Source organism: Oncorhynchus gorbuscha, linkage group LG06 (genome assembly GCF_021184085.1).
Source record: "Oncorhynchus gorbuscha isolate QuinsamMale2020 ecotype Even-year linkage group LG06, OgorEven_v1.0, whole genome shotgun sequence".
Classification (NCBI taxonomy): Eukaryota; Metazoa; Chordata; class Actinopteri; order Salmoniformes; family Salmonidae; genus Oncorhynchus; species Oncorhynchus gorbuscha.
This window is the reverse complement of record NC_060178.1, coordinates 4,011,681-4,036,090: the sequence shown is the minus strand read 5'-3', so window position 1 is coordinate 4,036,090 and position 24,410 is coordinate 4,011,681. Positions and strand designations below refer to the sequence as shown.

The window sequence follows — 24,410 nt, the reverse complement described above, 5'->3', positions numbered from 1 at the left end:
TCCATGTTGACTCCAATGCTTCCACAGGGATGCTGGTCCATGTTGACTCCAATGCTTCCCTACAGGGATGCTGGTCCATATTGACTCCAATGCTTCCCCACAGTTGTGTCAAGTTGGCTGGATGTCCTTTTGGGGTGGTGGACCATTGTTGATACACAAGCTTAAAAAAAACCAGCAGCGTTGCAGTTCTTGACACACTCAAACCGGTGCGCCTGGCACCTACTACCAAACCTCGTTCAAAGGAACTTAAATATTTCGTTTTTCCCGTTCACCCTCTGAATGGTCACACATACAAAATCCATGTCTCAAAGCGAAACAGTCCTTCTTTAACCCCGTCTCCTCCCCTTCATCTACATGTCTCCTCCCCTTCATCTACATGTCTCCTCCCCTTCATATACATGTCTCCTCCCCTTCATCTACACTGATTTTGAAGTCGATTTAACAGGTGACATCAATAAGGGATCATAGCTTTCACCTGGATTCACCTGTGACAGTGTATATTTCACATACATTCATCAAACACGTTGTGTTTTATTAAAGCTATAAGGCTTTAACCTGTGGATTATTGTGATTCAACAGTTGTTTCTAAACATATAATTAGATGCAGGTCTGTCTATCCTGTCTGTTATAGGTCCATAGAATAAAGAGTGTATGGTTCATATCATATCATAATCATATCATATATTCATATCATTTCATATTCATATCCATATCATAGCCATATCATATAATCATATTCATATCATATTATTATCATATTATTACCATATTCATATCATAATCATATCATATTCATATCATATCATATATTCATATCATATCATATCATATCATATTCATATCATATCATATATTCATATCATATATTCATATCATATCATATATTCATATCATATCATATATTCATATCATATCATATATTCATATCATATCATATTCATATCATATATTCATATCATATCATATATTCATATCATATCATATATTCATATCATATCATATATTCATAGCATATCATATTCATATCATATATTCATATCATATCATATATTCATATCATATCATATATTCATATCATATATTCATATCATATCATATATTCATATCATATATTCATATCATATATTCATATCATATCATATATTCATATCATATCATATATTCATATCATATCATATATTCATATCATATCATATATTCATATCATATATTCATATCATATCATATATTCATATCATATATTCATATCATATCATATATTCATATCATATATTCATATCATATCATATATTCATATCATATATTCATATCATATCATATATTCATATCATATATTCATATCATATCATATATTCATATCATATATTCATATCATATATTCATATCATATATTCATATCATATATTCATATCATATCATATATTCATATCATATTCATATCATATATTCATATCATATCATATATTCATATCATATATTCATATCATATATTCATATCATATTCATATCATATCATATATTCATATCATATATTCATATCATATATTCATATCATATTCATATCATATCATATATTCATATATTCATATCATATCATATATTCATATCATATCATATATTCATATCATATCATATATTCATATCATATATTCATATCATATTCATATCATATATTCATATCATATCATATATTCATATCATATATTCATATCATATATTCATATCATATCATATATTCATATCATATCATATATTCATATCATATCATATCATATCATATTCATATCATATATTCATATCATATCATATATTCATATCATATCATCATATCATATCATATATTCATATCATATCATATATTCATATCATATATTCATATCATATATATATTCATATCATATATCATATCATATCATATATTCATATCATATCATATATTCATATCATATCATATATTCATATCATATCATATATTCATATCATATCATATATTCATATCATATCATATATTCATATCATATATTCATATCATATCATATATTCATATCATATCATATATATTCATATCATATATATCATATCATATATTCATATCATATCATATATTCATATCATATCATATATTCATATCATATCATATATTCATATCATATCATATCATATCATATCATATCATATATTCATATCATATCATATATTCATATCATATTCATATCATATATTCATATCATATATTCATATCATATATTCATATCATATATTCATTATATTCATATCATATTCATATCATATCATATATTCATATCATATATTCATATCATATTCATATCATATATTCATATCATATATTCATATCATATATTCATATCATATATATCATATCATATCATATATTCATATCATATATTCATATCATATATTCATATCATATATTCATATCATATCATATATTCATATCATATATTCATATCATATTCATATCATATCATATATTCATATCATATATATCATATCATATCATATATTCATATCATATATTCATATCATATATTCATATCATATATTCATATCATATCATATATTCATATCATATATATCATATATCATATATTCATATCATATATCATATCATATATTCATATCATATATTCATATCATATATTCATATCATATATTCATATCATATATTCATATCATATATTCATATCATATATTCATATCATATATTCATATATTCATATCATATCATATCATATATTCATATCATATATTCATATCATATCATATATTCATATCATATATTCATATCATATCATATATTCATATCATATCATATCATATCATATCATATCATATATTCATATCATATATTCATATCATATATATCATATATTCATATCATATATTCATTATATTCATATCATATCATATATTCATATCATATTATCATATCATATATTCATATCATATATTCATATCATATATTCATATCATATCATATATTATTCATATCATATATTCATATCATATCATATATTCATATATATCATATCATATATTCATATCATATCATATATTCATATCATATATTCATATCATATTCATATCATATCATATATTCATATCATATATTCATATCATATCATATATTCATATCATATCATATCATATCATATATTCATATCATATATTCATATCATATATTCATATCATATATTCATATCATATATTCATATATTCATATCATATCATATATTCATATCATATCATATATTCATATCATATCATATCATATCATATCATATCATATATTCATATCATATATTCATATCATATCATATCATATATTCATATCATATATATATTCATATCATATATATCATATATTCATATCATATCATATATTCATATCATATCATATATTCATATCATATATTCATATCATATCATATATATTCATATCATATATTCATATCATATATTCATATCATATATTCATATCATATATTCATATCATATATTCATATCATATATTCATATCATATTCATATCATATCATATATTCATATCATATATTCATATCATATCATATATTCATATCATATATTCATATCATATATTCATATCATATATTCATATCATATCATATATTCATATCATATATTCATATCATATCATATCATATCATATATCATATCATATATTCATATCATATATTCATATCATATATTCATATCATATCATATATATCATATCATATTCATATCATATATTCATATCATATATTCATATCATATATTCATATCATATATTCATATCATATATTCATATCATATCATATATTCATATCATATATTCATATCATATCATATATTCATATCATATATTCATATCATATATATCATATCATATATTCATATCATATATTCATATCATATCATATATTCATATCATATTATCATATCATATATTCATATCATATCATATATTCATATCATATATTCATATCATATATTCATATCATATTCATATCATATCATATATTCATATCATATATTCATATCATATATTCATATCATATTCATATCATATCATATATTCATATCATATCATATATTCATATCATATCATATATTCATATCATATCATATATTCATATCATATATTCATATCATATTCATATCATATATATCATATCATATCATATATTCATATCATATATTCATATCATATATTCATATCATATCATATATTCATATCATATCATATATTCATATCATATATTCATATCATATTCATATCATATATTCATATCATATCATATATATCATATATATATCATATCATATATTCATATCATATCATATATTCATATCATATATTATTCATATCATATATTCATATCATATTCATATCATATATTCATATATTCATATCATATCATATATATATCATATCATATATTCATATCATATCATATATTCATATCATATCATATATTCATATCATATCATATATTCATATCATATATTCATATCATATCATATATTCATATCATATATTCATATCATATATTCATATCATATATTCATATCATATCATATATTCATATCATATCATATATTCATATCATATCATATATTCATATCATATCATATATTCATATCATATCATATATTCATATCATATCATATATTCATATCATATTCATATCATATATTCATATCATATATTCATATCATATATTCATATCATATTCATATCATATCATATATTCATATCATATATTCATATCATATCATATATTCATATCATATATTCATATCATATATTCATATCATATATTCATATCATATATTCATATCATATTCATATCATATATTCATATCATATATTCATATCATATATTCATATCATATATTCATATCATATATTCATATCATATCATATATTCATATCATATTCATATCATATATTCATATCATATCATATATTCATATCATATATTCATATCATATATTCATATCATATTCATATCATATCATATATTCATATCATATATTCATATCATATATTCATATCATATTCATATCATATCATATATTCATATCATATCATATATTCATATCATATCATATATTCATATCATATCATATATTCATATCATATATTCATATCATATTCATATCATATATTCATATCATATCATATATTCATATCATATATTCATATCATATATTCATATCATATCATATATTCATATCATATCATATATTCATATCATATATTCATATCATATTCATATCATATATTCATATCATATCATATATTCATATCATATTCATATCATATATTCATATCATATCATATATTCATATCATATATTCATATCATATATTCATATCATATTCATATCATATCATATATTCATATCATATCATATATTCATATCATATCATATATTCATATCATATCATATATTCATATCATATCATATATTCATATCATATCATATATTCATATCATATCATATATTCATATCATATATTCATATCATATATTCATATCATATCATATATTCATATCATATCATATATTCATATCATATCATATATTCATATCATATATTCATATCATATCATATATTCATATCATATATTCATATCATATCATATATTCATATCATATATTCATATCATATCATATATTCATATCATATATTCATATCATATCATATATTCATATCATATATTCATATCATATCATATATTCATATCATATATTCATATCATATATTCATATCATATCATATATTCATATCATATCATATATTCATATCATATCATATATTCATATCATATCATATATTCATATCATATATTCATATCATATATTCATATCATATATTCATATCATATCATATATTCATATCATATCATATATTCATATCATATCATATATTCATATCATATCATATATTCATATCATATCATATATTCATATCATATCATATATTCATATCATATATTCATATCATATCATATATTCATATCATATATTCATATCATATTCATATCATATATTCATATCATATCATATATTCATATCATATATTCATATCATATATTCATATCATATATTCATATCATATTCATATCATATCATATATTCATATCATATATTCATATCATATCATATATTCATATCATATTCATATCATATCATATATTCATATCATATCATATATTCATATCATATCATATATTCATATCATATCATATATTCATATCATATATTCATATCATATTCATATCATATATTCATATCATATCATATATTCATATCATATATTCATATCATATATTCATATCATATCATATATTCATATCATATCATATATTCATATCATATATTCATATCATATTCATATCATATATTCATATCATATTCATATCATATATTCATATCATATCATATATTCATATCATATTCATATCATATATTCATATCATATTCATATCATATCATATATTCATATCATATCATATATTCATATCATATCATATATTCATATCATATATTCATATCATATCATATATTCATATCATATCATATATTCATATCATATCATATATTCATATCATATCATATATTCATATCATATATTCATATCATATATTCATATCATATATTCATATCATATATTCATATCATATATTCATACCATATTCATATAATTTCCAAATCATATTATTATCATATCCATGTCATTATCATATTCATATCATATTATTATCATATCCATGTCATTATCATATTCATATCCATGTCATTATCATATTCATATCATATTATTATCATATCCATATCATATATTCATACCATATTCATATAATTATCATATTCATATTCATATCCAGCCCATCTCTTGGTAACCCACAGTGTAACCGGCATTGTAACGGCTGTAACTGAAGTTTGTCTAGTTTTCAGTTGGGAACTTCTCCATTTTCGTAGTGAATGTGTTCTTTCTTCTGTGTGTGGTGGTGGTGGGGGGGGTGGTATGATGAGATTGTTCTAGTTCTCTCTCTCTCTTGTCCTCAGCCTCAGACAACAGTCAGCGGTTTCAGGAGACGTGCTATGCCTTTGCTTTGACGCCCCAGCAGGTCCAGCAGATCAGCAGCTCCATGTAAGACTGACCCCTATCTACACCACTAGAACACACCCCTATCTAGACCTCTAGAACACACCCCTATCTAGACCACTAGAACACACCCCTATCTACACCACTAGAACACACCCCTATCTAGACCTCTAGAACACACCCTTATCTAGACCTCTAGAACACACCCCTATCTAGACCACTAGAACACACCCCTATCTACACCACTAGAACACACCCCTATCTAGACCTCTAGAACACACCCCTATCTAGACCACTAGAACACACCCCTATCTAGACCTCTAGAACACACCCCTATCTACACCACTAGAACACACCCCTATCTAGACCACTAGAACACACCCCTATCTAGACCACTAGAACACACCCCTATCTAGACCACTAGAACACACCCCTATCTAGACCACTTGAACACACCCCACCCCTATCTAGACCACTAGAACACACCCCTATCTAGACCACTAGAACACACCCCTATCTAGACCACTAGAACACACCCTATCTAGACCACTTGAACACACCCCACCCCTATCTAGACCACTAGAACACACCCCTATCTAGACCACTTGAACACACCCCACCCCTATCTAGACCACTAGAACACACCCCTATCTAGACCACTAGAACACACCCCTATCTAGACCACTAGAACACACCCCTATCTAGACCACTAGAACACACCCCTATCTAGACCACTAGAACACACCCCTATCTAGACCACTAGAACACACCCCTATCTAGACCACTAGAACACACCCCTATCTAGACCACTAGAACACACCCCTATCTAGACCACTAGAACACACCCCTATCTAGACCACTAGAACACACCCCTATCTAGACCACTAGAACACACCCCTATCTAGACCACTTGAACACACCCCACCCCTATCTAGACCACTAGAACACACCCCTATCTAGACCACTAGAACACACCCCTATCTAGACCACTAGAACACACCCCTATCTAGACCACTTGAACACACCCCACCCCTATCTAGACCACTAGAACACACCCCTATCTAGACCACTTGAACACACCCCACCCCTATCTAGACCACTAGAACACACCCCTATCTAGACCACTAGAACACACCCCTATCTAGACCACTAGAACACACCCCTATCTAGACCACTAGAACACACCCCTATCTAGACCACTAGAACACACCCCTATCTAGACCACTAGAACACACCCCTATCTAGACCACTAGAACACACCCCTATCTAGACCACTAGAACACACCCCTATCTAGACCACTAGAACACACCCCTATCTAGACCACTAGAACACACCCCTATCTAGACCACTAGAACACACCCCTATCTAGACCACTAGAACACACCCCTATCTAGACCACTAGAACACACCCCTATCTAGACCACTTGAACACACCCCACCCCTATCTAGACCACTAGAACACACCCCACCCCTATCTAGACCACTAGAACACACCCCTATCTTCACCACTAGAACACACCCCTATCTAGACCACTAGAACACACCCCTATCTAGACCACTAGAACACACCCCTATCTACACCACTAGAACACACCCCTATCTACACCACTAGAACACACCCCTATCTACACCACTAGAACACACCCCTATCTACACCACTAGAACACACCCCTATCTAGACCACTAGAACACACCCCTATCTAGACCTCTAGAACACACCCCTATCTACACCACTAGAACACACCCCTATCTAGACCACTAGAACACACCCCTATCTAGACCTCTAGAACACACCCCTATCTAGACCACTAGACCACTAGAACACACCCCTATCTCCACCACTAGGACACACCCCTATCTAGACCACTAGAACACACCCCTATCTAGACCACTAGAACACACCCCTATCTAGACCACTAGAACACACCCCTATCTAGACCACTAGAACACACCCCTATCTAGACCACTAACACACCCCACCCCTATCTAGACCACTAGAACACACCCCTATCTAGACCGCTGAGGACACACCCCCCCCTATCTAGACCACTAGAACACACCCTATCTACACCACTTGAACACACCCCACCCCTATCTACACCACTAGGACACACCCCTATCTAGACCACTAGAACACACCCCTATCTCCACCACTAGACACACCCCTATCTAGACCACTAGAACACACCCCTATCTAGACCTCTAGAACACACCCCTATCTAGACCACTAGAACACACCCCTATCTACACCACTAGAACACACCCCTATCTAGACCACTAGAACACACCCCTATCTAGACCACTTGAACACACCCCACCCCTATCTAGACCACTAGAACACACCCCTATCTAGACCGCTGAGGACACACCCCACCCCTATCTAGACCACTAGAACACACCCCTATCTAGACCACTAGAACACACCCCTATCTAGACCTCTAGAACACACCCCTTTCTAGACCACTAGAACACACCCCTATCTACACCACTAGGACACACCCCTATCTAGACCACTAGGACACACCCCTATCTAGACCACTAGAACACACCCCTATCTAGACCACTAGAACACACCCCTATCTAGACCACTAGGACACACCCCTATCTACACCACTAGAACACACCCCTATCTACACCACTTGAACACACCCCACCCCTATCTACACCACTAGGACACACCCCTATCTAGACCACTAGAACACACCCCTATCTCCACCACTAGGACACACCCCTATCTAGACCACTAGAACACACCCCTATCTAGACCTCTAGAACACACCCCTATCTAGACCACTAGAACACACCCCTATCTACACCACTAGAATACACCCCTATCTAGACCGCTGAGGACACACCCCACCCCTATCTAGACCGCTGAGGACACACCCCATCCCGATCTAGACCGCTGAGGACACACCCCACCCCGATCTAGACCGCTGAGGACACACCCCTATCTACACCACTAGAACACACCCCTATCTAGACCACTAGGACACACCCCTATCTAGACCACTAGGACACACCCCTATCTAGACCACTAGGACACACCCCTATCTACACCACTAGAACACACCCCTATCTAGACCACTAGAACACACCCCTATCTAGACCACTAGAACACACCCCTATCTAGACCACTAGAACACACCCCTATCTAGACCACTAGAACACACCCCTATCTAGACCACTAGAACACACCCCTATCTACACCACTAGAACACACCCCTATCTACACCACTAGAACACACCCCTATCTACACCACTAGAACACACCCCTATCTAGAACACACCCCTATCTAGAACACACCCCTATCTCCACCACTAGGACACACCCCTATCTACACCACTAGAACACACCCCTATCTAGACCACTAGAACACACCCCTATCTAGACCACTAGAACACACCCCTATCTACACCACTAGAACACACCCCTATCTACACCACTAGAACACACCCCTATCTCCACCACTAGAACACACCCCTATCTACACCACTAGAACACACCCCTATCTCCACCACTAGAACACACCCCTATCTAGACCACTAGAACACACCCCTATCTAGACCACTAGAACACACCCCTATCTAGACCACTAGAACACACCCCTATCTAGACCACTAGAACACACCCCTATCTCCACCACTAGAACACACCCCTATCTACACCACTAGAACACACCCCTATCTACACCACTAGAACACACCCCTATCTAGACCACTAGAACACACCCCTATCTCCACCACTAGAACACACCCCTATCTACACCACTAGAACACACCCCTATCTAGACCACTAGAACACACCCCTATGTAGACCACTAGAACACACCCCTATGTAGACCACTAGAACACACCCCTATCTAGACCACTAGAACACACCCCTATCTAGACCACTAGAACACACCCCTATCTAGACCACTAGAACACACCCCTATCTCCACCACTAGAACGTCTGTGTCGTCAGTCTCTCCTGCTGGCAGAAACAGGATGTGACTGGTTTCAATTTGTGTCATTTTCGATAGATATGTACAAAAGAAATACAGTTTTAATAAACTGCAAATCGATGCATGCAGGACACGTGATCCTCTTGCTAGTAACAATATTTGGAACTCGCATTGGATAATGGATAACAATGCCTTCCCATTGGATAATGGGATAACAATGCCTTCCCATTGGATAATGGGATATCAATGCCTTCCCATTGGATAATGGATATCAATGCCTTCCCATTGGATAATGGGATATCAATGCCTTCCTAATGGATATCAATGCCTTCCCATTGGATAATGGGATATCAATGCCTTCCCATTGGATAATGGGATAACAATGCCTTCCCATTGGATAATGGGATAACAATGCCTTCCCATTGGATAATGGGATATCAATGCCTTCCCATTGGATAATGGGATATCAATGCCTTCCCATTGGATAATGGGATATCAATGCCTTCCTAATGGATATCAATGCCTTCCCATTGGATAATGGGATAACAATGCCTTCCCATTGGATAATGGGATAACAATGCCTTCCCATTGGATAATGGGATAACAATTCCTTCCCATTGGATAATGGATAACAATGCCTTCCCATTGGATAATGGATAACAATGCCTTCCCATTGGATAATGGGATAACAATGCCTTCCCATTGGATAATGGGATATCAATGCCTTCCCATTGGATAATGGATAACAATGCCTTCCCATTGGATAATGGATAACAATGCCTTCCCATTGGATAATGGGATAACAATGCCTTCCCATTGGATAATGGGATAACAATGCCTTCCCATTGGTAAATGGGATAACAATGCCTTCCCATTAGATAATGGATAACAATGCCTTCCCATTGGATAATGGATAACAATGCCTTCCCATTGGATAATGGGATAACAATGCCTTCCCATTGGATAATGGGATAACAATGCCTTCCCATTGGATAATGGGATAACAATGCCTTCCCATTGGATAATGGGATAACAATTCCTTCCCATTGGCTAATGGGATATCAATGCCTTCCCATTGGATAATGGGATAACAATGCCTTCCCATTGGATATCAATGCCTTCCCATTGGATAATGGGATAACAATGCCTTCCCATTGGATAACAATGCCTTCCCATTGGATAATGGGATAACAATGCCTTCCCATTGGCTAATGGGATATCAATGCCTTCCCATTGGATAATGGGATAACAATGCCTTCCCATTGGATATCAATGCCTTCCCATTGGATAATGGGATAACAATGCCTTCCCATTGGATAACAATGCCTTCCCTTTGGATAACAATGCCTTCCCTTTGGATAACAATGCCTTCCCATTGGATAATGGGATATCAATGCCTTCCCATTGGATAATGGGATATCAATGCCTTCCCATTGGATAATGGGATAACAATGCCTTCCTATTGGATAATGGGATATCAATGCCTTCCCAATGGATATCAATGCCTTCCCATTGGATAATGGATATCAATGCCTTCCCTTTGGATAATGGGATATCAATGCCTTCCCATTGGATAATGGGATAACAATGCCTTCCCATTGGATAATGGGATATCAATGCCTTCCCATTGGATAATGGATATCAATGCCTTCCCATTGGATAATGGGATAACAATGCCTTCCCATTGGATAATGGGATATCAATGCCTTCCCATTGGATAATGGATAACAATGCCTTCCCATTGGATAATGGATAACAATGCCTTCCCATTGGATAATGGGATAACAATGCCTTCCCATTGGATAATGGGATATCAATGCCCTCCCATTGGATAATGGGTAACAATGCCTTCCCATTTGATAATGGGATATCAATGCCTTCCCATTGGATAATGGATATCAATGCCTTCCCAGCTAGTTATGGTTATTTTCTGCTCGCTGCCAGTTGCTCTCCAAAACACTGTCAACCTTCTCACCTAAACCGTCTCTCTGTCTCTACAGGGACATCTCTGGGACCAAGTGTGACTTTGCGGTGCAGGTTCAGTTAAGGTAAAAGGCTCTCCTGTCTTCTTACAGAGCAAGTATTCACACCCCTTGGCTTTTTCCACATTTTGTTGGTTTACAGACTGATTTTTAAAATGGAGGGGGGGGGGGGTCACTGCTTAACACACAATAACCCATAATGTCAAAGTGGAATTATGTTTTTAAAAACTTTTACAAATGATTTTTTTTTAAACATGTAAAAGATTAAATATATTGAGCCTATAATTATTCAACCCCTTTGTTATATCAAGCCTAAATAAGTTCGGTAGTAAACATTTGCTTAACAAGTCACATAAGTTGCATGCATTTTAAATGAACACAACTATCTGTAAGGTCCCTCAGTTGAACAAACACAGATTCAACCACAGACCAGGGAGGTTTTCCAATGCCTTGCAAAGAACACCTTACAGGCATTTGAATATAACTTTGAGAATGGTGAAGTTATTAATTACAGTTTGGATAGTGTATCAATAGACCCTGTCACCCACAAAGATACAGGTGTCCTTCCTAACTCAGTTGCCGGAGAGGAAGGAAACCTCACAGGGAATTCATCATGATGCCAATGGTGACTTTAAAACCGTTACAGATTTGAATGGCTGTGAAAGGAGAAAACTGAGGATGGATCAGCAACATTGTAGTCACTCCACAATACTAACCTAAATGACAGAGTGAAAAGAAGGAAGCCTGTACAGAATATATTTTTTCAAAAGCATCCTGTTTGCAAGAAGGCACTAAAGTAATACTGCAATTAACTTTATGTCCTGAATACAAAGTGTTATGTTTGGCGTCAAGTCCAATACAACACATTACTGAGTACCACTCGCCATATTTTCAAGCATAGTGGTGGTTGCATCATGTTAAGGGTATGCTTGTAATTAAGGACGGGGGAGTTTTTCAGGATAAAAAGTAAATGGACTGGAGATAAACACAGGCAAAATCCTAGAGGAAACCCTGCTTCAGTCTGCTTTCCAGCAGACTCTGGGATTCACCTTTCAGCAGGACAACAACCTAAAACACAAGGCCAAATCTATACTGGAGCTGCTTACCAAGAAGACAGAGAATGTTTCTGAGTAACCAAGTTACAGTTCTGACTTAAATCTACTTGAAAATCTAAGACCTGAAAATGGTTGTCTTGCAATGATCAACAACCAATTTGAAAGAGCTTGAAGATTTTGTTAAAGAATAATGGACAAAATGTTGCACAATCCAGGTGTATAAAGCTCTTAGAGACTTACCCAGAAAGACTCGCAACTCTTAGAGACTCACCCAGAAAGACTCACAGCTGTAATCGCTCTTAGAGACTTACCCAGAAAGACTCACAGCTGTAATCGCTCTTAGAGACTTACCCAGAAAGACTCGCAACTCTTAGAGACTCACCCAGAAAGACCCACAGCTGTAATCACTCTTAGAGACCTACCCAGAAAGACTCACAGCTGTAATTGCTCTTAGAGACTTACCCAGAAAGACTCGCAGCTCTTAGAGACTCACCCAGAAAGACTCACAGCTGTAATCGCTCTTAGAGACTTACCCAGAAAGACTCGCAGCTCTTAGAGACTCACCCAGAAAGACTCACAGCTGTAATCGCTCTTAGAGACTTACCCAGAAAGACTCACAGCTGTAATCGCTCTTAGAGACTTACCCAGAAAGACTCACAGCTGTAATCGCTCTTAGAGACTTACCCAGAAAGACTCACAGCTGTAATCGCTCTTAGAGACTTACCCAGAAAGACTCGCAACTCTTAGAGACTCACCCAGAAAGACTCACAATTGTAATCGCTCTTAGAGACTTACCCAGAAAGACTCGCAGCTCTTAGAGACTCACACAGAAAGACTCACAGCTGTAATCGCTCTTAGAGACTTACCCAGAAAGACTCGCAGCTCTTAGAGACTCACCCAGAAAGACTCACAGCTGTAATCGCTCTTAGAGACTTACCCAGAAAGACTCACAGCTGTAATCGCTCTTAGAGACTTACCCAGAAAGACTCGCAGCTCTTAGAGACTCACCCAGAAAGACTCACAGCTGTAATCGCTCTTAGAGACTTACCCAGAAAGACTCACAGCTGTAATCGCTCTTAGAGACTTACCCAGAAAGACTCGCAGCTCTTAGAGACTCACCCAGAAAGACTCACAGCTGTAATCGCTCTTAGAGACTTACCCAGAAAGACTCACAGCTCTTAGAGACTTACCCAGAAAGACTCACAGCTGTAATCGCTCTTAGAGACTTACCCAGAAAGACTCACAGCCCTTAGAGACTTACCCAACAGACTCACAGCTGTAATCACTCTTAGAGACTTACCCAGAAAGACTCACAGCTGTAATCACTCTTAGAGACTTACCCAGAAAGACTCACAGCTGGAATCGCTTTTAGAGACTTACCCAGAAAGACTCGCAGCTCTTAGAGACTCACCCAGAAAGACTCACAGCTGTAATCGCTCTTAGAGACTTACCCAGAAAGACTCGCAGCTCTTAGAGACTCACCCAGAAAGACTCACAGCTGTAATCGCTCTTAGAGACTTACCCAGAAAGACTCGCAGCTCTTAGAGACTTACCCAGAAAGACTCACAGCTGTAATCGCTCTTAGAGACTTACCCAGAAAGACTCACAGCTCTTAGAGACTTACCCAACAGACTCACAGCTGTAATCCCTCTTAGAGACTTACCCAGAAAGACTCACAGCTGTAATCGCTTTTAGAGACTTACCCAGAAAGACTCGCAGCTCTTAGAGACTCACCCAGAAAGACTCACAGCTGTAATCGCTCTTAGAGACTTACCCAGAAAGACTCACAGCTCTTAGAGACTTACCCAGAAAGACTCACAGCTGTAATCGCTCTTAGAGACTTACCCAGAAAGACTCACAGCTCTTAGAGACTTACCCAACAGACTCACAGCTGTAATCCCTCTTAGAGACTTACCCAGAAAGACTCACAGCTGTAATCGCTTTTAGAGACTTACCCAGAAAGACTCGCAGCTCTTAGAGACTCACCCAGAAAGACTCACAGCTGTAATCGCTCTTAGAGACTTACCCAGAAAGACTCACAGCTCTTAGAGACTTACCCAGAAAGACTCACAGCTGTAATCGCTTTTAGAGACTTACCCAGAAAGACTCACAGCTCTTAGAGACTCACCCAGAAAGACTCACAGCTGTAATCGCTCTTAGAGACTTACCCAGAAAGACTCACAGCTCTTAGAGACTTACCCAACATACTCACAGCTGTAATCCCTCTTAGAGACTTACCCAGAAAGACTCACAGCTGTAATCGCTTTTAGAGACTTACCCAGAAAGACTCGCAGCTCTTAGAGACTCACCCAGAAAGACTCACAGCTGTAATCGCTCTTAGAGACTTACCCAGAAAGACTCACAGCTCTTAGAGACTTACCCAGAAAGACTCACAGCTGTAATCGCTCTTAGAGACTTACCCAGAAAGACTCACAGCTCTTAGAGACTTACCCAACAGACTCACAGCTGTAATCCCTCTTAGAGACTTACCCAGAAAGACTCACAGCTGTAATCGCTTTTAGAGACTTACCCAGAAAGACTCGCAGCTCTTAGAGACTCACCCAGAAAGACTCACAGCTGTAATCGCTCTTAGACTTACCCAGAAAGACTCACAGCTCTTAGAGACTTACCCAGAAAGACTCACAGCTGTAATCGCTCTTAGAGACTTACCCAGAAAGACTCACAGCTGTAATCACTCTTAGAGACTTACCCAGAAAGACTCACAGCTGTAATCGCTTTTAGAGACTTACCCAGAAAGACTCACAGCTCTTAGAGACTCACCCAGAAAGACTCACAGCTGTAATCGCTCTTAGAGACTTACCCAGAAAGACTCACAGCTGTAATCGCTGACAAAGATGCTTCTACAAAGTATTGACTGAGGGGTGTATGGTGTTAGATGTAAATTAGATTTCTGTATTTCATTTGCAAAAAAAAGAAGCATGTTTTCACTTTGTCGTTATGGGGTATTGTGTGTAGATATTTTTTTGTGTATATATATCATCTCCCAAAGACAGAATGTATTTTGTTATGGTCTTTTTTGGGGATCACTCTGCCTATATGACTGCCTGTCAGTTGTTCATTGATGTGTCTGTGATTTTTGAATTGGTTATTAATCTCTGTGGTATCCTATCGAGTTGATTAATCTCTGTGGTATTCCTATCGATTTGATTAATCTCTGTGGTATTCCTATCGATTTGATTAATCTCTGTGGTATCCTATCGATTTTATTAATCTCTGTGGTATTCCTATCGATTTTATTAATCTCTGTGGTATTCCTATCGATTTGATTAATCTCTGTGGTATCCTATTGATTTTATTAATCTCTGTGGTATTCCTATCGATTTTATTAATCTCTGTGGTATTCCTATCGATTTGATTAATCTCTGTGGTATCCTATTGATTTGATTAATCTCTGTGGTATTCCTATCGATTTGATTAATCTCTGTGGTATCCTATCGATTTGATTAATCTCTGTGGTATCCTATCGATTTGATTAATCTCTGTGGTATCCTATCGATGTTATTAATCTCTGTTATTGATCCGTGGTCCCAGGTTTTGTTTGTCAGAGACGAGCTGTGCCCAGGAAGACCATTTCCCGTCCAACCTGTGTGTGAAAGTCAACAGCAAACCCTGCAACCTCCCGGTGAGTCTGTCTGACAGCCGACTAACCTTTTCTACGGTGGCCAATCAAAAACACATGTTTTCACCAATTAATATGTTAATTATGTACATAATTCTCTAAGAAAAGCTGTGGGCAAAACTTCATGTCTCTATCATTATCCGTTCGAAGCATTTGACCCCTTTCGGATGGCCAAGATTACTGAGTAATTTCAAATCAAATGTATTTATAAAGCCCTTCGTACATCAGCTGATATCTCAAAGTGCTGTACAGAAACTGTATTACAGCACTGCAGCAAACACTACAGGCTGCCAATTTAATGTTAGTTCAAATCAAATGTATTTATAAAGCCCTTCGTACATCAGCTGATATCTCAAAGTGCTGTACAGAAACTGTATTACAGCACTGCAGCAAACACTACAGGCTGCCAATTTAATGTTAGTTCAAATCAAATGTATTTATAAAGCCCTTCGTACATCAGCTGATATCTCAAAGTGCTGTACAGAAACTGTATTACAGCACTGCAGCAAACACTACAGGCTGCCAATTTAATGTTAGTTCAAATCAAATGTATTTATAAAGCCCTTCGTACATCAGCTGATATCTCAAAGTGCTGTACAGAAACTGTATTACAGCACTGCAGCAAACACTACAGGCTGCCAATTTAATGTTAGTTCAAATCAAATGTATTTATAAAGCCCTTCGTACATCAGCTGATATCTCAAAGTGCTGTACAGAAACTGTATTACAGCACTGCAGCAAACACTACAGGCTGCCAATTTAATGTTAGTTCAAATCAAATGTATTTATATAGCCCTTCGTACATCAGCTGATATCTCAAAGTGCTGTACAGAAACTGTATTACAGCACTGCAGCAAACACTACAGGCTGCCAATTTAATGTTAGTTCAAATCAAATGTATTTATAAAGCCCTTCGTACATCAGCTGATATCTCAAAGTGCTGTACAGAAACTGTATTACAGCACTGCAGCAAACACTACAGGCTGCCAATTTAATGTTAGTTCAAATCAAATGTATTTATAAAGCCCTTCGTACATCAGCTGATATCTCAAAGTGCTGTACAGAAACTGTATTACAGCACTGCAGCAAACACTACAGGCTGCCAATTTAATGTTAGTTCAAATCAAATGTATTTATAAAGCCCTTCGTACATCAGCTGATATCTCAAAGTGCTGTACAGAAACTGTATTACAGCACTGCAGCAAACACTACAGGCTGCCAATTTAATGTTAGTTCAAATCAAATGTATTTATATAGCCCTTCGTACATCAGCTGATATCTCAAAGTGCTGTACAGAAACTGTATTACAGCACTGCAGCAAACACTACAGGCTGCCAATTTAATGTTAGTTCAAATCAAATGTATTTATAAAGCCCTTCGTACATCAGCTGATATCTCAAAATGCTGTACAGAACATAAAGAGAGATCTAAGACAACAACACAACATGACGACAGCATGGTAGCAACACAACTTGACAACAGCAACACATGACAACAACATGGTAGCAACACAACATGACAACAACATGGTAGCAACACAACATGACAACAACAACACATGACAACAGCATGGCAGCAACACAACTTGACAACAGCAACACATGACAACAACATGGTAGCAACACAACATGACAACAACAACACATGACAACAGCATGGCAGCAACACAACTTGACAACAGCAACACATGACAACAACATGGTAGCAACACAACATGACAACAACATGGTAGCAACACAACATGACAACAACATGGTAGCAGCACAAAATGGTAGCAAGACAACATGACAACAACATAGTAGCAACACATGACAACAACATGGTAGCAACACAACATGACAACAACATGGTAGCAACACAACATGACAACAACAACACATGACAACAGCATGGCAGCAACACAACTTGACAACAGCAACACATGACAACAACATGGTAGCAACACAACATGACAACAACAACACATGACAACAGCATGGCAGCAACACAACTTGACAACAGCAACACATGACAACAACATGGTAGCAACACAACATGACAACAACATGGTAGCAACACAACATGACAACAACATGGTAGCAGAACAAAACATGGTACAAACATTACTGGGCACAGACAACAGCACAAAGAAGGTAGAGAAAACAATATGTCACACTAAGGCACAATACATACAATATGTTAGAGAAACACCTCATGGAACGATTCAGAACATGAATGATCATATATGCTCTAGTATTAAACATTATCCTGGTCCTACATGGTGCTCTGTACTAAAACATTATCCTGGTCCTACATGGTGTATCTTTGCTCTGGTACTAAAACATTATCCTGGTCCTACATGGTGCTCTGTACTAAAACATTATCCTGGTCCTACATGGTGTGTCTTTGCTCTAGTACTAAAACATTATCCTGGTCCTACATGGTGGTCTAGTACTAAAACATTATCCTGGTCCTACATGGTGTGTCTTTGCTCTAGACCTAAAACATTATCCTGGTCCTACATGGTGGTCTAGTACTAAAACATTATCCTGGTCCTACATGGTGCTCTAGTATTAAAACATTATCCTGGTCCTACATGGTGCTCTAGTACTAAAACATTATCCTGGTCCTACATGGTGCTCTAGTACTAAAACATTATCCTGGTCCTACATGGTGTGTCGTTGCTCTAGTACTAAAACATTATCCTGGTCCTACATGGTGGTCTAGTACTAAAACATTATCCTGGTCCTACATGGTGTGTCTTTGCTCTAGTACTAAAACATTATCCTAGTCCTACATGGTGGTCTAGTACTAAAACATTATCCTGGTCCTACATGGTGCTCTAGTATTAAAACATTATCCTGGTCCTACATGGTGCTCTAGTACTAAAACATTATCCTGGTCCTACATGGTGTGTCGTTGCTCTAGTACTAAAACATTATCCTGGTCCTACATGGTGTATCTTTTCTCTAGTACTAAAACATTATCCTGGTCCTACAAGGTGGTCTAGTACTAAAACATTATCCTGGTCCTACATGGTGTGTCGTTGCTCTGGTACTAAAACATTATCCTGGTCCTACATGGTGTGTCGTTGCTCTGGTACTAAAACATTATCCTGGTCCTACACGGTGTATCTTTGCTCTGGTACTAAAACATTATCCTGGTCCTACATGGTGTGTCGTTGCTCTGGTACTAAAACATTATCCTGGTCCTACATGGTGCTCTAGTACTAAAACATTATCCTGGTCCTACATGGTGTGTCTTTGCTCTAGTACTAAAACATTATCCTGGTCCTACATGGTGCTCTAGTACTAAAACATCCTGGTCCTACTTGGTGTGTCTTTGCTCTAGACCTAAAACATTATCCTGGTCCTACATGGTGCTCTAGTACTAAAACATTATCCTGGTCCTACATGGTGTGTCTTTGCTCTAGTACTAAAACATTATCCTGGTCCTACATGGTGCTCTAGTACTAAAACATCCTGGTCCTACATGGTGTGTCTTTGCTCTAGACCTAAAACATTATCCTGGTCCTACATGGTGCTCTAGTACTAAAACATTATCCTGGTCCTACATGGTGTGTCTTTGCTCTAGTACTAAAACATTATCCTGGTCCTACATGGTGGTCTAGTACTAAAACATTATCCTGGTCCTACATGGTGTGTCTTTGCTCTAGTACTAAAACATTATCCTAGTCCTACATGGTGGTCTAGTACTAAAACATTATCCTGGTCCTACATGGTGCTCTAGTATTAAAACATTATCCTGGTCCTACATGGTGCTCTAGTACTAAAACATTATCCTGGTCCTACATGGTGCTCTAGTACTAAAACATTATCCTGGTCCTACATGGTGTGTCGTTGCTCTAGTACTAAAACATTATCCTGGTCCTACATGGTGTATCTTTTCTCTAGTACTAAAACATTATCCTGGTCCTACAAGGTGGTCTAGTACTAAAACATTATCCTGGTCCTACATGGTGTGTCGTTGCTCTGGTACTAAAACATTATCCTGGTCCTACATGGTGTGTCGTTGCTCTGGTACTAAAACATTATCCTGGTCCTACACGGTGTATCTTTGCTCTGGTACTAAAACATTATCCTGGTCCTACATGGTGTGTCGTTGCTCTGGTACTAAAACATTATCCTGGTCCTACATGGTGTATCTTTGCTCTAGTACTAAAACATTATCCTGGTCCTACATGGTGTGTCTTTGCTCTAGACCTAAAACATTATCCTGGTCCTACATGGTGCTCTAGTACTAAAACATTATCCTGGTCCTACATGGTGCTCTAGTACTAAAACATTATCCTGGTCCTACATGGTGTATCTTTGCTCTGGTTCTAAAACATTATCCTGGTCCTACATGGTGTATCTTTGCTCTGGTTCTAAAACATTATCCTGGTCCTACATGGTGTATCTTTGCTCTGGTACTAAAACATTATCCTGGTCCTACATGGTGTGTATTTGCCCTCGTACTAAAACACATTATTGCACTCATCAGCTCCTCATCAAGCCTTTCATTGAATCAAATGTGTGAGTTTGCACTCCTTTCGTTCCCCGGGACCAGGATTGGGAAACACTGCATTAAGTAATGCTCAAGTAATGACACTTTTATCCAAAGTGCTTGACAGTAATACCTTTTAGCACACACAGCAAAAAATATAGACTCAACATGACACGTGTTGGTCCCACGTTTCATGAGCTGAAATAAAAGATCCCATAAATGTTCCATACGCACAAAAAAAATCGTATTTCTTTCAAATCCCTGTTAGTGAGCATTTCTCCCTTTGCCAATATAATCCATCCACCTGACAGGTGTGGCATATCAAGAAGTTGATTAATACACCATCATCATTACACAGGTGCACCTTGTGCTGGGGACAATAAAAGGCCATTCTAAAATGTGCAGCTTTGTCACACAACACATTTGGCTTGTTGACTGCAGGAATGTCCACCAGAGCAGTCGCCAGAGAATGTAATGTTTAATTTCTCTACCGTGAGCCGCCTCCATCATTTTAGAGAATTTGGCAGTACGTTTAGCCGGGCCTCACAACCGCAGACCACGTGTAACCACGCCAACCCAGGATCTCCACATCGTCTTAAGACCAGTCACTCATACAGCCGATGTAACTGGGTTTGCACAACCAAAATAATTGCGGCAGAAACTGCTCATCTGTGTGTCCGTCGTCTTGACCTGATTGCAGTTCGACGTCGTAACCGATTTCCGTGGGCAAATGCTCACCTTCGATGGCCTCTGGCCACGCTAGAGATGTATGCTCTTCACGGATGAAACCCGGTATCACGTGTACCGGGCAGATGGTAGACAGCGTGTATGGCGTTGTGTGGTCGAGCGGTTTGCTGATGTCAACGTTGTGAACAGAGTGCCCCATGGTGACGGTGGGGTTATAGTATGGGCAGGTATAAGCTACGGACAATGAACACAAATGCATTTTTATCGATTTGCAATTTGAATGCTCAGAGATACCGTGACGAGATCCTGAGGACCATTGTCGTGTCGTTCATCCGCCGCCATCACCTCATGTTTCAGCATGATAATGTACGGCCCCATGTCACAAGGATCTGTACACAATTCATGGAAACTGAAGCTGTTCACCAGACATGTCACCCATTGAGCATGTTTGGGATGCTCTGGATCTACATGCAGGACAGCGTGTTCCAGTTCCTCCATAGTCACCAGACATGTCACCCATTGAGCATGTTTGGGATGCTCTGGATCTACGTGCAGGACAGCGTGTTCTAGTTCCTCCATACTCACCTGACATGTCACCCATTGAGCATGTTGGGGATGCTCTGGATCTACGTGCAGGACAGCGTGTTCCAGTTCCTCCATACTCACCAGACACGTCACCCATTGAGCATGTTTGGGTTGCTGTGGATCGACATGTTGGACAGCGTGATCCAGTTCCACCATACTCACCATACATGTCACCCATTGAGCATGTTTGGGATGCTCTGGATCGACATGTTGGACAGCGTGTAACAATTCCTCCATACTCACCAGACATGTCACCCATTGAGCATGTTGGGGATGCTCTGGATCTACATGTTGGACAGCATGTTCCAGTTCCTCCATACTCACCTGACATGTCACCCATTGAGCATGTTGGGGATGCTCTGGATCGACATGTTGGACAGCGTGTTCCAATTCCTCCATACTCACCACACATGTCACCCATTGAGCATGTTGGGGATGCTCTGGATCTACGTGCAGGACCGCGTGTTCCAATTCCTCCATAGTCACCAGACACGTCACCCATTGAGCATGGTTGGGATGCTCTGGATCGACATGTTGGACAGCGTGTTCCAATTCCTCCATACCAGACATGTCACCCATAGAGCATGTTTGGGATGCTCTGGATCTACGTGCAGGACAGCGTGTTCCAATTCCCGCCAATATCCAGCAACTTCACACAGCAGTTGAAGAGGAGTGGGACAACATTCCACAGGCCACAATCAGCAGCCTGATCAACTCTATGTGAAGGAGATGTGTGGTGCTGCATAAGGCAAATGGTGGTCACACCAGATACTGACTGGTTCTATGATCCACACCAGATACTGACTGGTTTTCTGATCCACACCAGATACTGACTGGTTCTATGATCCACACCAGATACTGACTGGTTTTCTGATCCACACCAGATA

At 36.8% G+C, this 24,410-nt stretch overlaps 1 pseudogene; it reads left to right on the top strand.

Moving 5' to 3' along the window:
• LOC124036970 overlaps positions 1-24,410 on the top strand; it is a 55,892-nt pseudogene that overhangs the window by 14,794 nt on the left and 16,688 nt on the right.